The sequence below is a fragment of the Ambystoma mexicanum genome, chromosome 11, assembly GCF_040938575.1.
Source record: "Ambystoma mexicanum isolate Mex_15411 chromosome 11, UKY_AmexF1_1, whole genome shotgun sequence".
NCBI classification, from domain to species: domain Eukaryota; kingdom Metazoa; phylum Chordata; class Amphibia; order Caudata; family Ambystomatidae; genus Ambystoma; species Ambystoma mexicanum.
In genome coordinates this window covers 1,052,482,585-1,052,496,839 of record NC_090934.1, presented here as the reverse complement: position 1 = coordinate 1,052,496,839, position 14,255 = coordinate 1,052,482,585, and the positions used below count along the sequence as shown (strand labels likewise).

General features: G+C 43.4%; 1 long non-coding RNA gene across 3 annotated transcripts in view; it reads right to left on the bottom strand.

Annotated features, from left to right (window-relative positions):
• The window catches only part of LOC138504083 (uncharacterized), a 316,504-nt gene that overhangs the window by 46,212 nt on the left and 256,037 nt on the right, over nucleotides 1-14,255 (bottom strand). The window lies entirely within an intron of this gene.

The window sequence follows — 14,255 nt, the reverse complement described above, 5'->3', positions numbered from 1 at the left end:
AAGGAGACCCCTGATGCTGATTTGATTACTGCTCAGAAGGGGGATCCAATAATTGGTAAATTTTACCAGCACCTTGAGGACCCTGAGAACTTTCCCCTGACGGATACCGATTACATTGGGAAAGAGGACCTAAGAGTGTTGATGAAATGTCCAAAAATGTTCCGAATCCAAGACGGTTTGCTGGTAAGGAAATCCAAAGCTGGCCACGATCAGTGGGTGGTTCCTACCTCATTCCGAAGCCTGATGTTAAGTCACGCCCATGATGCGGCCACTGCCGGTCATAGGGGGTTTCACACAACATTGGAAATCTTAAGAGAGGTTGCATACTGGCCACACATGGGGCAGGACCTCGACCAGTACCTGAAGGGTTGCCTTGTGTGTGCACAATTTCAGCCATCATCCCTCACACACCGGGCGCCTTTACAAAAGAGGGGAATGACACTGCCATGGTCAGATTTACAAATCGACTTTGTAGGCCCTGTGATTCGCTCGGCTAGGGGGAATAAGTACATGTTGACCGTGACATGCTTGTTTACCAAGTGGGTGGAATGTCTCCCAGCCCCAAATTGCAAGGCAGAAACTGCAGCGGCCTTGATGATTAACCACATCTTTTCCCGTTTTGGACTACCTCAAAGGATTGAGTCAGACAGAGGTAGCCACTTCACCAGTGAAGTAATGACAAAGATGTGGGAGATACTGGGGGTCAAGAGAAAGCTGCATATTGCTTATAGACCAGCTTCTTCTGGGGCAGTAGAGAGATATAACCGGACAATTGTGAGCATATTAAAGAAGTTTGTGGCAGATTCTGGGCCAAGTTGGGATATCCGATTACCTCTGGTCCTAATGGCCATCAGATCTACCCCTTCATCTGCAACCAAAATGTCACCATTTGAGTTGATGACTGGGCGCAAGATGGTGCTTCCGCAGCATTTGCTCTACAGGACCCAAGAGCAGACACTGATAAATGCCTCCACTACTCATGAGTATGTAGAGAATTTAAGGAAACACCTCCAACATGCTTTTGCTTATGCTCAGCGGAATCTAGAAAGATCGACTGATAGCATGAAGACCCATTATGACCTGAAAACTTCCAGGAAGGAATATCAGGTGGGAGACCGGGTCTATCTATACAACTTCCAAAGGAACCAGGCCAAGCAGCGCAAATTTTTGCCTACATGGAAGGGACCCTTTGAGATCGTCGATAAGATCTCCCCTGTGGCCTACAAGATCCGCATCCCCAAAGGTGGTTCGGCAGAGGGGGAAGACAAGTGGGTCCACATAAACCAGTTGAAATGTTGCCATCCCAGGCACACTCTGCAACAACTGGAGGAATCCTCTGGAATCCTAGCGGGTACTGTATCAGACTAATTCAGTTCCAATCATAAAACCTACCACATCTAGTCTCTAAAATATTGTGATTTACATGAAACTGTCTCTAGTGATGCTGTTTTTTTTTTTTTCAAAATAAGAATGTAATATTTCGTTACGATGAAATGCATATGCTGCCCCACTATCTCAACAGTGGTGCAGTGGTGGAAAAAAAAAATCGTCTATGAGTAGATATTGCCGCTCTTCCTTTATCATCCTAGGAGAGATGAAACCATGAAGGATGACCAAGAAGGACGATCCGGAGACCGGGAGCAAAGACACAACGGGCCCGGGGTACCGCCCAATCTTCCCATCAGGACCGGCGAGGAGAACTGATCGATCTGACCGGATGGAGAAGAAGATGCTGAACTGTGCCATCTACAGAAGAGGAAGAAGATTATGCGGACAGACCGGTGCGTGGGTCAAAACCCTTGGGCACGCGACTCCCCATCGACCCAAACTCAAAGTGCAGTCACGTGGGGGGGCTTGTAGGGTGTCCTGACCCACGTTTAAGCTACCCTGCTACAACATTTGGTGCTGTGGGCTTAGGAAATTCAAGATGGCGGAAAACCCACATGTGCGCCGAAATCCAGGAAAGCTGCGCAGTTGTGCGCACACCAAAATGGTTACCTAACTTGCCACCCACCAGGGTAAAGAAAGGTCTTTGTTAACAAAATCCACTTTTACTGATGTCAAAAAGTTGCTGAAATCGTGACTCATTGGACCACTTTAAAGATTCAACCCTTTTTGTGGGGTTCCACATAACCATCTTACTGTAAGGAGCCCCATCAAAACAATGTTAAGCAAGGATTTACTACCATGTAAGAACCATTCCTGTTTAGAATGCATTAATCCAAGAAAATCCCAAAAATGGGTGCAGTACCAGTACTCACCACTATCCAAAAGCCGGCGTTTTAAAACCCACTGTGTGTTTTTCTGAAGGCAAGCAAAATGCCTATTTCAAACCTTGCAACATGTGCAAAATATTCACTGAACACCAGCAGACATTTGGCAGAATGGAGTTTTGTGTGCCTACAAAATCTGGGAAATGAAGAGCCCAAAAACAATGCTTATAACAAAAATGCTATGGAATCAGCAGCTTAAGCCTAACTGCAACTGGATTTAAAACCACCAAAATCGAAAATGTTAAATTAAATGAGTGACCTATGTTTGGTGTCACATGCCTTTGTAACTGTTGAAATGTCATAGTTTTGCACTTAGAATCAGCATTCTAGCTGCATGTGTAAAATTACAAGTTATTTTAAAAGCAACAAAAAGTTAGCTGAAGGTCTGGCTTAAGGAACTTGATTTTGCCTAGCAACGGATCCCATCAGGAGTGAAACTTGAGTCACAACTATGTTCCCAGGCCAATGTTCCTTTTGCTGCCCACACTAAGGATATGCCATCTATCTGATAATTGAATTTCCTGTGCTCTGCCAGAGAGTGAACAAAGCCCTCTCCACTCAGGCAAAGGTTTTTATTACAGACGTCGTAAAAAGTGGCTTCCTCCTGGAGAAGCTGGGAGGGGCACTGCCTGTGAGAAGCAAGCTGGCTTGGCAGAAACTGGAAAGACTGGTTTCTGTACCATGTGACCTGAAAAGACACACCGCTGCAGCAAGGATATGGTTTTATAAAAAGGGGGATAATTCATAGTGCGGACATGTGAAAATTTTATAAATGATACCATAATTCTTGTGATTTTTCTGCCCACAGTTTAAGACGTGGTAGGAACCGGTGGTATGTTCAGGGGGTTTTAGCGGAAAAGTGGATATTACTCTAAATGTGTGCATGTTAAAAATCTGAAACTTCATCAGTTAATGTCCCTACCCCCTGCACACATGTATGTAAAGTTGGGTCCATGTCGGAAATTGAAAAAGCAGTTAAAAAGTCAATTATGTACACTCTTTGAATGCAAGCTCCGAGAATGAGCAGATTTGGACATAGACATGGCTAAATTCAGCCACACCATGTATATGTAATTTCAAACAACTGTGTAACTCTGAAGTATGGATTTTGATCATATATATATTTGGGTGCACAGATGATAAGGGAGGTTGTTTCAAGAGATCATAAAATGACATCAATCTGACTCACAGTTCAGTTTGCCAATCAAGCGGAGGAATGGAAGCCTGACCAATGACGAATGAGAGGGGCAAGTCTAGTGATGCAACACACACACCCATTCTCAAGAAACAGATAAAAGCAGAGAGTCAGGACACATAGAGACATTCAATTTCATCTGCCGCTGGAAGCCCTGCCGGAAAAATCCATACTTACCTCCATCAAACTCCAGAAAGCCAAACTAGAGACTTCAATCTATCCAGAGCAGAGACCAGACCAGAGAGAAAGCAGTGCTGTGCCTAGCAGAGACCAGACCAGAGAGAAAGCAGTGCTGTGCCTAGCAGAGACCAGACCAGAGAGAAAGCAGTGCTGTGCCTAGCCGAGACCAGACCAGGCGCTGTGAGCAGAATCCGGAAAGACCTGACCAGACTGAAGATCGTGACCAAGTCGCTTTCCTGTTCAAAATCTCTTGTGAGTACTTAGCAAAACTCAGAACACATCTCTTAGTTTAAATTCATCTAATTCAATCTATTTAACCTAAGTAGAACTGCCTCCTATCTGTCACCTGTCATTTCTAGTAAAATTTGTCACTTGTCAAAGTGTGCGTTTAAAATTGGCAAAACCAAAAACGACCTTTACTAAATTGCTCATATCTCCGCAACCGTTTGGGCTAGAGACTTGCAATAACTTCCATTTGGAACCTGAGATCCTAGGCTTTCCTAGGACCCCAAAACGGTAGAGATAGTCCTTGCGGTTCCTTTGTAATAGCGCTCGGCGCATCCGCGAATTTTGCCGCGATTTGCAATTTCTTCACATGTAAAAAAACTGCTGCTGCCTGATTTCATTTGCCAGAAATTCGTTTAACCTGCTAACTATCCCTGCATCATTGCTAGTGTGAGCCTGGACTAATATTAACTAGATACCACTCATCCTGAACCTCTAAAAGGGAATTAAGAGCGTTTCCAGCATATTTCTCATTCATTGCTAGCACCTATCAAAGCATTTGCCTGTGTTTTCAAACTTCTGTTTAAGCTTGCTGGATTGAACTGAATTACAGTTGATTGCATTTCTGAGAACTGTGTGTTTTCCTTCCATTTCCTTGCCTTGCATCAAGGGGGGGGAGGGGAGTAGCCAGAGAAAAGTGATTACATTGTTTGGTTGAAATCATATTGCGTATTTTCTGTACTGCATTCATTGAATATTGCATCCACCTGAGCCTACATAAAGCATCCTCTACCACATTATACTTTTGTTCCTATTTACCAGTGTGCTACCTTATCCATTTCATGTCAACTCATTAGTGATTAAAGAAGTGTGCTAGTGCCAGATTCTCCGTTGTTAATATTTACCATATCAGATTAAGTGTGATATTCAATTATTAATTTATTAAAAAGTGTGATATATATTTTAATTTATCAAATAAACCTTTTAAACTTGCAAAACAGAATTACTTCTTGGCTCAGTGGGGTCAGGGGGATTCCAAGAGAGGGGTGTTATACAAGGGTAGTCATCCAGAACGCATGAACTGGACCTAAAGATATATCAATAAGGGTTTTCATTCAGTATTCTAGACTAGGCGTTAACTTGGCTGTAGTGCTGAATTGAATCCTCTTACAGAACTAAGAGAATCTTTTACAATATTCAACTGCTGTTTCTGCGTAGTAAATACAGTGGCAGCAGACCCTGGCATAGTTGAGGTCAATTTGTACATAGCCATGAGGATTTCTGATAGTGTGAGTGCGAGCAACAAAAGGGGGGGCGACTTGCTCCTAAACTGCTATGCTGAACAGCTTAACAGCACTCGTGCGTGCCCTCCCACGTTACCCAGGAGCTGGGTAAAAGGGGTGTGGCTATACGCTGACACAAAAGTCCAATGGTAATCAAAGGCTTAGTCCAAGTGTTCCATCCACTGAAAGTAGATCAGTAAATCAAGGTAGCAGGAGGCAAGCGAGAAGGGTCTGGTCACAGCTTATCAGCACTCGGATGTGCAAAACATTTTCTCCCCTAAATGGGCTCCCAGGCCACCTCAAACTCCCCTACTGCACACGTGGTCCTTTTTCCCCATCTCCCACCTGCAAGCTGTTATGAATGCACACCTTTTCCGCCTCAAAATATAATTTCCATTTTCAGCCTCCCTCTGTATTAACGCAGCTAGAAAAGAAAAAAAAAACTCTCTTCCACAAAGCACTTTGGGAGATATACACAACGTTTTCAGAGGCAGAGGCAATTTAATTAGAGGCATTGTGCAAATGGAACAGCAAGGAATAATTAAAAGTTGTATCATGGAGTATATTCAATGGGATCTTTCTACAGTAAACTTTCAGCACACAGCAGCAGTGTGCAGTTTTGCAAAAATGAATAGAGCTATCATCTGAGAAATGATATTCCTAAAATCTATGGTGGCAATCACAATGCCTTTTGATCTTTAGCATGTTTCTTCTCTACCTATATTAATGCTTGATTACAGGATAGAGACTGAGAATAGTGCAAGAACTGGGCTGGATTTTCCCAGGTTAGGAATTCGGCAACAATGTCTATGCAGATCCCGAATACAGGAAGCAAGCAGACTTACCCCTGGCTGAGCCCTTTAATACATTGCACCTGCAGTGATCGGCTGATCTCAGGGGTCAGACACATTCCAAGCTCAAAAGTGCCCTGGCTTGTCTTTTTTTTAATTGTGTTTTCAAATCAAGCACATACAAGTGCAATAAAGGTTCCATGGCACTGGGCACAGTCACAGTGAACAACTGGGAGCTGATTGTGTCCTGATAGGTGCAAATAGTGGGTGATTAAAAATGGGACTGATGTATACAGATCCATGCTGTGTGACACCATTACTGAAAGAGTTGCTTCTTTCTTGCAGTGTGTTTGGTTCTAGGTTCTGAGGCAGTTTGTTTAGGTTTATGTTCATCTATATGCTTGTAATTCCACTGTTCAATTCAGTATGTTGAAAATAAAGCAAGGATCTTACTTTGTTTGCCCACTTGTATTGTCAGGTTGATTTACTGTGTCTGGAGATGGAAGATTTTGAATTGGGTTTTATGATGTTGTATGTATCCTGTTGACCTGATCATGTGTCTTTTTGTGTATTGTTAATGGAGAAACCTGATATTAATTTGTTTTGATGGATTGGATTTTTTGTGTCATTTCTACACATTTCAAGACATTTTAGTCCTGTGTTTTTACAATTTTACAAGACTTGTCACCCATCTGCCATGACTCCACCAGTACCCCCACCATATCACACCCACTCTCTCCCCATCACTGTAACCCGGAGTAATTGTTTCCTGTGTCCACATTTCTCCAATTAGCCCAAAAGGGAGGTAATTGAGGCTTTTGTCTTATAATGGCCATAGAATGATGTGGATCGACAGAGGCCACAAGCTGTCAAGACCTGCTCCACAATGGCTGTCACGAATTGTGATGACAGGGCTTTGCATTCGTTCCGGGGACCTGCTCCTGTTTGCTTGATGCTTTGTTCCTGGATTTCAATGATGTATAGCAAGGGGCATTGCAGAATTTAATATTTTAAAGGTGAAGCACAAAGGTAGCCTGCACTGTGGGTAACAGGAGAATGGGTAAAGTCGCTTGAGACCGCAGCTTCGACCTTGGAGGACAGAAGAACATTGAAAAGGTGAAAATTGCAATCAAGTCCTGCAATTGAATCCCATTGAATTTGTGTATTCAACCGGTGTGCGGCTCCTTCCTAACTCGTGATCCTAGTCCCTGCCCTTTGCCCTTGTCCGCTCCATGAATGCACACCACCTTGGCTGCTAATCCATACAGAATTCTCTAATCCTGCAGCAAATGCTATTCAAATTTCACATTTTACAACTATCTTATATGACAACTCAAAATTCCTCTACAGCATTGTTTTTACCCTTTGAAAACTTTAAGATGCAAGTACTTCCTGTCTCTTTCAATGGGCTTCAATTTAATGTGAATTTCCAATATGAAGTCTATTTGAAATCTGCTTCAGTGGCCCACGTTTGAACCCCATGACACATGCTACTTTTACTAAGTGTCCTAGTGATATTAAAAGCGGTGTCATGCGATCTTTCTTACCACAAAGATGTTTTTCTTACGGACAAAAAATATTTTTTGTAAATATGTTTCTGATTTCTTTTGCTTTTTGTGTAGCAACAAAAGGCACTTTGAAACGTTGTATAGATGAGCGAAAGCGAAGCAAAGAGGCATAGGGAGATTGCAAAATAAAATGAATGCAAAGATGGACTTGTATTGGCAGGGAGGGGAGTGGCAGATAAAGAAAGTGCCGCCATGGGCCATGGCGCTTTTAACACCTGCCTAGTGCTTCGAGGCAGTCTATGGCTGCAAGACTAAAAAAACATTGAGTTCACAAACAGCCTTGGGCCTGGGGGCTCAGCAGGCGATTGGCGTGTGCATCACAGCGCTTTATTTGCATCTGTGCCCAGAAAGAAGTGACAGCAGAATAGGGTCCCAAAACCCCACCTTTCTGCCTAGTCAGTCACCTCTTGAAGCACTTGCTATGCCTATGTGGTGCCATGTTTTCACGACTATGATAGCTCTTTCTGTGCTTTCCATTTTTCCTATAACATTATCTCCAGGTCTTTTAGATGACCCCCCCCAAAAGACCCCCTTCTTCGTGCCTCATTATGACACTTCTTATTTTAAAGGCATTAACACTCAAATCCTGCCGTGCTCTTTCATTTCATAGAAGAGTGCTCGGCAAACTTATTTTGGACTACAACGCCCATCAGCCCTTGCAACATAGTCAATAGTGAGGAATAACGGGAGACGTTTCGTTAAAAAAAAAAATCAGATATAAAAAGAGAAGAGCTAATTGTTTCTGTGCAGATTAGTCTGTAAACAATGCAAATGATATCCACAAGTGCACTTTGTTTCAGAAACCAAGCTTAGTTCGTGATGGACTCTGGATAAGAGATGATGTTTTCAATTGCGGAATCCAATGTCATGCCCATGAATTCACTTAATGGGAAAGTCACCTTCCATCTTGCTTTTCTGACATGCTCTTCTCTGATGTCTGAAAGCAATTTTACTTCGAGCCCCTCTGCATATTCTAATGCGGGTTCAGGCACATGCACAGTGATAAGCCTCCACATTGCGGGAGAGACTGCCAGTTCTGCCAGGGGCTGGCAGAGGAGAGAGGCCCCTCATGGAATGTACCACCACATGTGCGTCAACGGGACGAGGGGGGCAGAGGGCACGAAGAAGAGATTATTTTACAGAATTGTGGACTTTTAATCATTGGGTGGGGAGTGGTGACCAGAGGTGGTGGGAGCAACGAAGTGACCGGCGTACACACATAATCAATAAGTGCCTGGAGCTGCCCTGTTGGGGTCAGGCACGTCCTGCTTGGGAGATTGCGCCACAGGAAGGAATATTCCACTCAATGCACTTCAGTATCCTTACACAAATCCAAAACCTCACACTACAGGAATATTTTGGCCTGAAGTGGCTTTGTCTGTTTCTGCCAAAACATACGAGCATGTGTGGAAAGCAGGCAGTCCAGGGTGAACACGGCAGGGCTCCCTCTAACTGAACTCCTATACACAAGAGTGGGTTAATTGTGCAGTTTACAGTACAGAATCCCAAAGAAATCGGCTACAAATCCATACATTTGACAGGTAGTTCAAAGTAACGTTAGCAGGCATTGTAACATGTCCTCTACAATCTACCTTATATTTCGCTTGGACTTCTTGAGTCATGAGACAGTTTCAGATGCATTTACCAGCCTCTCTATGCATGGATCTGTAAGAAGAGGAGAGGATGGGGTAGTAGGGGGGGAGGGAATCCTGAGGATCCTCTGAGGCTTAGGTGGACGCAGGTGGGAAGCACCTACGTATAGTTAAAGTTATGTTTCTTAGTGGTTTCTTGTGGCGACACTACCAAAGTTCTATTTGCAGCTGCTTATCACCTGTTCACATCCACGTGTCAGACAGTCTGTTTTGGATTTGACTGCTTCTGGCCCCTGGGCTTGGCAGTCCAATACTTCTATACTGCTCTTTGTCTACCCAGAGAAATTAAATGAATGTGCATGCTTCAAGGGGTCATTTGAGCACTTCTCGAATCCATCATGCATCTATACAATAGTTGGACATAATTAAGTCCTCTCCAGCAGGCTAATCGAGCCGGACGCCATGCTTTTACTGAAATAATTAAGTCCTCTCGAGAAGAGGGTTGGCATTGAAGGATAAGGATAAAACAGCACTTATGCTGTTTGGAACAACACCACTATACGATTCTGTACGCTTTTCAACCTTAAATACATCAGTACCAATTGGGAACCATATTTTATGGCCTTGATAAAGACCCACGCGGGTCGAAACACGTGTCGGCTTACTTCAGAAATAAATGCTTTTCACTCCATTGGAATTTCTATTTTTTTTTTTCTTAGTTTGTTACAAACTTTAAAACATTTATTTTTGTATACGATTGAAGACAATACCGTATGTCACCCTTAATCGCTTGGATACCAGCGCAGGGAGTTTCTGTTTTTTTTGTCCAGACTATATGAATAGCCCACGTTAAGCGCAAAGCAAGACAGGAATAGACTTGTTGATTATATACAGTTATTTATATTATGCATTCAGATAATAGGTATGACTTTGTATTAGCAATGTAACCAAAGAGGGGTCAAATGCATGCTGTCCAGCTGTTTGACAGTTTACCAACTAAGGAAAAAACCTGAATGATGCACCCAAACATATGTGTAACATTCGCACATAAAAGCTTGCCAAGGCTGAATAATTTTCTCGCAATAATCAAAAATATGCAGGGCACGATTTTAAGCTAAGCACTGGCGTCTCCCCCGTTTGAGCTTCCATTGACTCAAAGGGGAAACAAACTCACAGCTGCCCCCAGTCCCTGATTCACTGGTCTTGGAGAGCACCAGGAATATATAAAACCTGAAGGAAAACTTGATTAAATGAAAAGTCAAGCATGGATTTGCGATCCTCTTACGGAGACCCCAGAGGCCGCAGAACGCGCCTACCCCCTTCCGTAGACCTGTGCATGGCGCGAGTGTGACAACCAGAGTCGATAGTTAATGAGTTGGAAGCCAGTAGGAATACATTAATAGATTTGCATACATGATTTCATTTCTGTTGGGAAAGTTCCTGCTGTCTGTTTTTCATATTTACCAAGAATAAAAACAGTTGCTGGTTGCTGATGGAGATTTAGAGTGAGGGGAGCAACCTGGTCAGGCCAAAAGGGGAGTTATTTAAAATTTAAGGACTCTAAATTAGTCCTTATTACTTTTCCTGATCTCCGCCATTGGCTACTCTTGATGCTGTTGTCAGCAGTCCTTGTGTGAGAATATGTGACAACCACTGCATCTCTTTGTCACAGATCGCTAGAAAGCAAGGCAGGAGCAGGGAATGTAGGAGACACTGATTATCTAAGAGTAGACAAAACATAGACCTGCTAGATCTCAGGAAACAACAAGAAGTCACATGATCTGATGAGTCTAAAGCTGTGTGTAAATTAAGAAGTAAAGAAACGGAAGACAAGCACTACCAGATTACAAGGTTTGATCAGATTAAGGGTTGTGCTGGTATATGATGACGATCCTCTATGTAGTTTAGGAGACATGCATTGTATCAAGAGAACAGGTTACTCGGAACAACAAGTAGACAGCAGAACCATTGTTTGGACATGCTGCAGAGACTGTTGTGCCGACTGTAAGAAAGGACCGAAGATACAAGAACATGGATACTAGCAAAAATGTAACGGAACCTGCCGGCAAAAAAAGCTTACCTCTAATTTGATCTGGATCAGTGACCAACTCAGAAGTCACACTGTTTGGAGATATGGAGTGTGGAACCAACGACATGGGACTGAGACAGACAACAGTGGTTAAAGATGGAGTCTGGCTGGTACCAAACTCTACACAAAGGCACGGGCAACAGAATGGAAGTCATGTGCAGAAAGCCTTCCTGACTTGAGAAGCCTCACAACGAGAGAAAACTTGTAGATAAGGCTCAGAAGGCTCAGAAGGAAACAGGGAGATCAAGGCAGAGAAGGGTCACTGCCAATCCACCAAAGGCATGGGCAACTCAATGGAGAAAACTGTGGGATTGCTGCCAATACAGTGCATGCTTGGAGGAGCCAGTGGAGGAAAATGTGAGATCATGACATACAGGGTCACTAGAGGGATTAGTGATTCCAAAACTCATAAAGTCACAGGGTGAAACAGTGAGTCCAAGCCACAGAGATTAATTCAGCCGCACAATGAAGAAGCAAAGCATCATGAGCAACCTCAACAACAAACACATCAATGGAATGCTAGCAAAGTATGGAGCCAAAGATAACAAATTGGAATACTGCAAAGGCAGCCCCCGGAAACATACCTTCGGAATCCAGCAACCACTGGCTCGCTAGAGAGCTGGACACTGGAGCATCAGGGCCAAAACTGCCAGGGATACTCAGCGGATCGGGTGCAGGTCATCTCCTATCGGTGCTTCAGGATCCAGCTCACTCGGGGAATTGTTGGCTGCAATTTGGAATCGCTGATAACAGTTCAGATATTTGAACACACTCCCAGCCTAAAAGATGTCCTGTTGATAGCAGAAGGCAACTGCCCCATGCACCCCAAATCTGGAACTTCACACGCAATGGATCCCGTTATAAAGATCTGGTAGACAGGTATGGAGTCTCCAGTCATAGAAGAATGCATGTGACAGAATGTTTGGAAAGAATCCAAATGGATAAAACATCCCATTTTAGTAATCGTTGAGGACAACAGTTGTGGGGCAGAGATATGTATCCAGTTTTTTAAAGATATTCGTTCATGCTTTTAAAGTCCTCCATTAAAATAAATTCTATCAAGATATTCAGAGCACAAAATGACACAAGAGAATTGAATACTTATTTACAATGTGACCAAAATGACAATGTCAATACTAACTCCCACGAGTTTAAGACCTCATTTAAAAGTTGTCATTGAAATGTGTGCAGGTCTATCGATGGAGCTAAATACAGAGAAAACCAGGGTGATATTTCGTTGCAAAAACAGTAAGAACATTAATTTGAGGATCCTAACAGAAGAGTCTATCTTGGAGCAGGTATGTCATTATGGCTACTTGTGGATCCGGTTCACGGAAGATGTTACATGGACAGCTCAATGTGCCAAGGCGGTTACTTCGCTAGAGAAGCATCGTGGTGGAAATCGCCATTTCTTTAACATTTAACACGCCTGTGGAAAGGTGCAATTTCCCCTGCTCATTATCTGTATGGAGCCCAGGGTTGGGCAGCATGCCTTTATGGGGCAGAGCTAGGGGGGCACTGTGTCAGTGTACAAATCAACGTGGTGGATAATCACTGCTTAAGATCATTACTTATGCAACCGAAGGGCGCGCCAATGGCTTGTCTCAGATTGGAATGTGATAGGAAGCCTTCATCTGACATTCAAGCAAGTACGCCATTAAAATACTGGGTTAGATTGTGGTGCACCCCGGAGCTTGCTAATTATAGGGAAGCAATTGAGAGCCTGCAGAGTGTCCCTGGGGCAGGTTCACGACCCTGGCTGAGGAGCATTCGTAAAAGGCGTTGAGGCCCTTAACTTATCAACCTTTTGGTCTAAGGCTGCAGAAGTGTCAACAAGCTCGAAGGAGGTGGCCCAAATTTAGTGCAATGATGACTTAACAAGGAAAATGTACAGGGCATGTGCCGCACTAAGGACTGGCGAACTATATTTAATGGTGAAAGATGAAGTGGGCTTTGAGCCATATTTAGATTGGGTAATGCCTGGGTACGCCAGAACCCTGTTTTTCCAAATATGTACTGACACAATCAAAGTCGCCTTTTTTTACAGCTCGCTGGACCCATTCCTCAGACACTCAATGTAAAATCTGGGGTGATTCTAAGGAAACAATAAAGCATTTTCTTCTTCTGTGTCCTGGGTACCTGGACCTTAGGAAATGATATTGTTTCCCTCTTTTGAGGATAAACGGTGTAAGGCAAACTGATGCAGCTGCAACATTCTGCAAAAGCACTACTGGTATGAACGCTATCTATTTTATTCCAAAAGGTATTCATAGAGCATGGTTAATAAGAGAGAAATCTGTGTTGTAAGAATGAAAAATATAGATGTAACTAGGGATTTGATTATATGTAACTATTTGATATAGATGTAACTAGGGAGCTATTAGCTCCATGCCTGCCGCCAAACCGGGCTCCTTTACCGGGTTCCCACAATGTGGAATTACCGGGCCATTCCGAGTACGGAGGGCCCGGTAATTCCTCCCTCTGGGAACCTGGGCCCGGACCTTCCCCATTCCCATCTGAGCCCCCATAGGGCTCAATGGGAATGGGAGAGGGTGCAAACAATGGGCCGATTACGAGCGGCCCGTTGTTTGCTCCCTCTTCCCCTCGCTGGACCCGGTAACGACGCCTGGTTTGACCAGGCGTTCCTTACCGGGTCCCGCGAACGGAGCTTGTAATCGTGCGGAATGGAGTTAACGGGTCCGCACCCATTTGCAGAACCCGTTATCCCATTTCGCTGATCTTATATGAGGCCCTATGTCTTGTTTTGTATGGTTGTATTTGAATCTTAAGCCTTCTAATCATTGTAATGGTGATACTGCTTTTATGGTTAACAATGCTGATTAAATCTTGTTTGAACACACTAAATTGATTAAAAAAACAAACAAAAAAACGGTCAGCAATTATTGCACATTAGAAATAACAATCCAATACCAGATAAAGTTCCTCCCTTTTATTAGGTGCAACCCCAAAATAATATATATGGCACAGCCTTCTATTATTATAGACAGGTAAGATTGACAGTAGCTAACACCTTTGGTCCTAACCATCAAAATTGAATT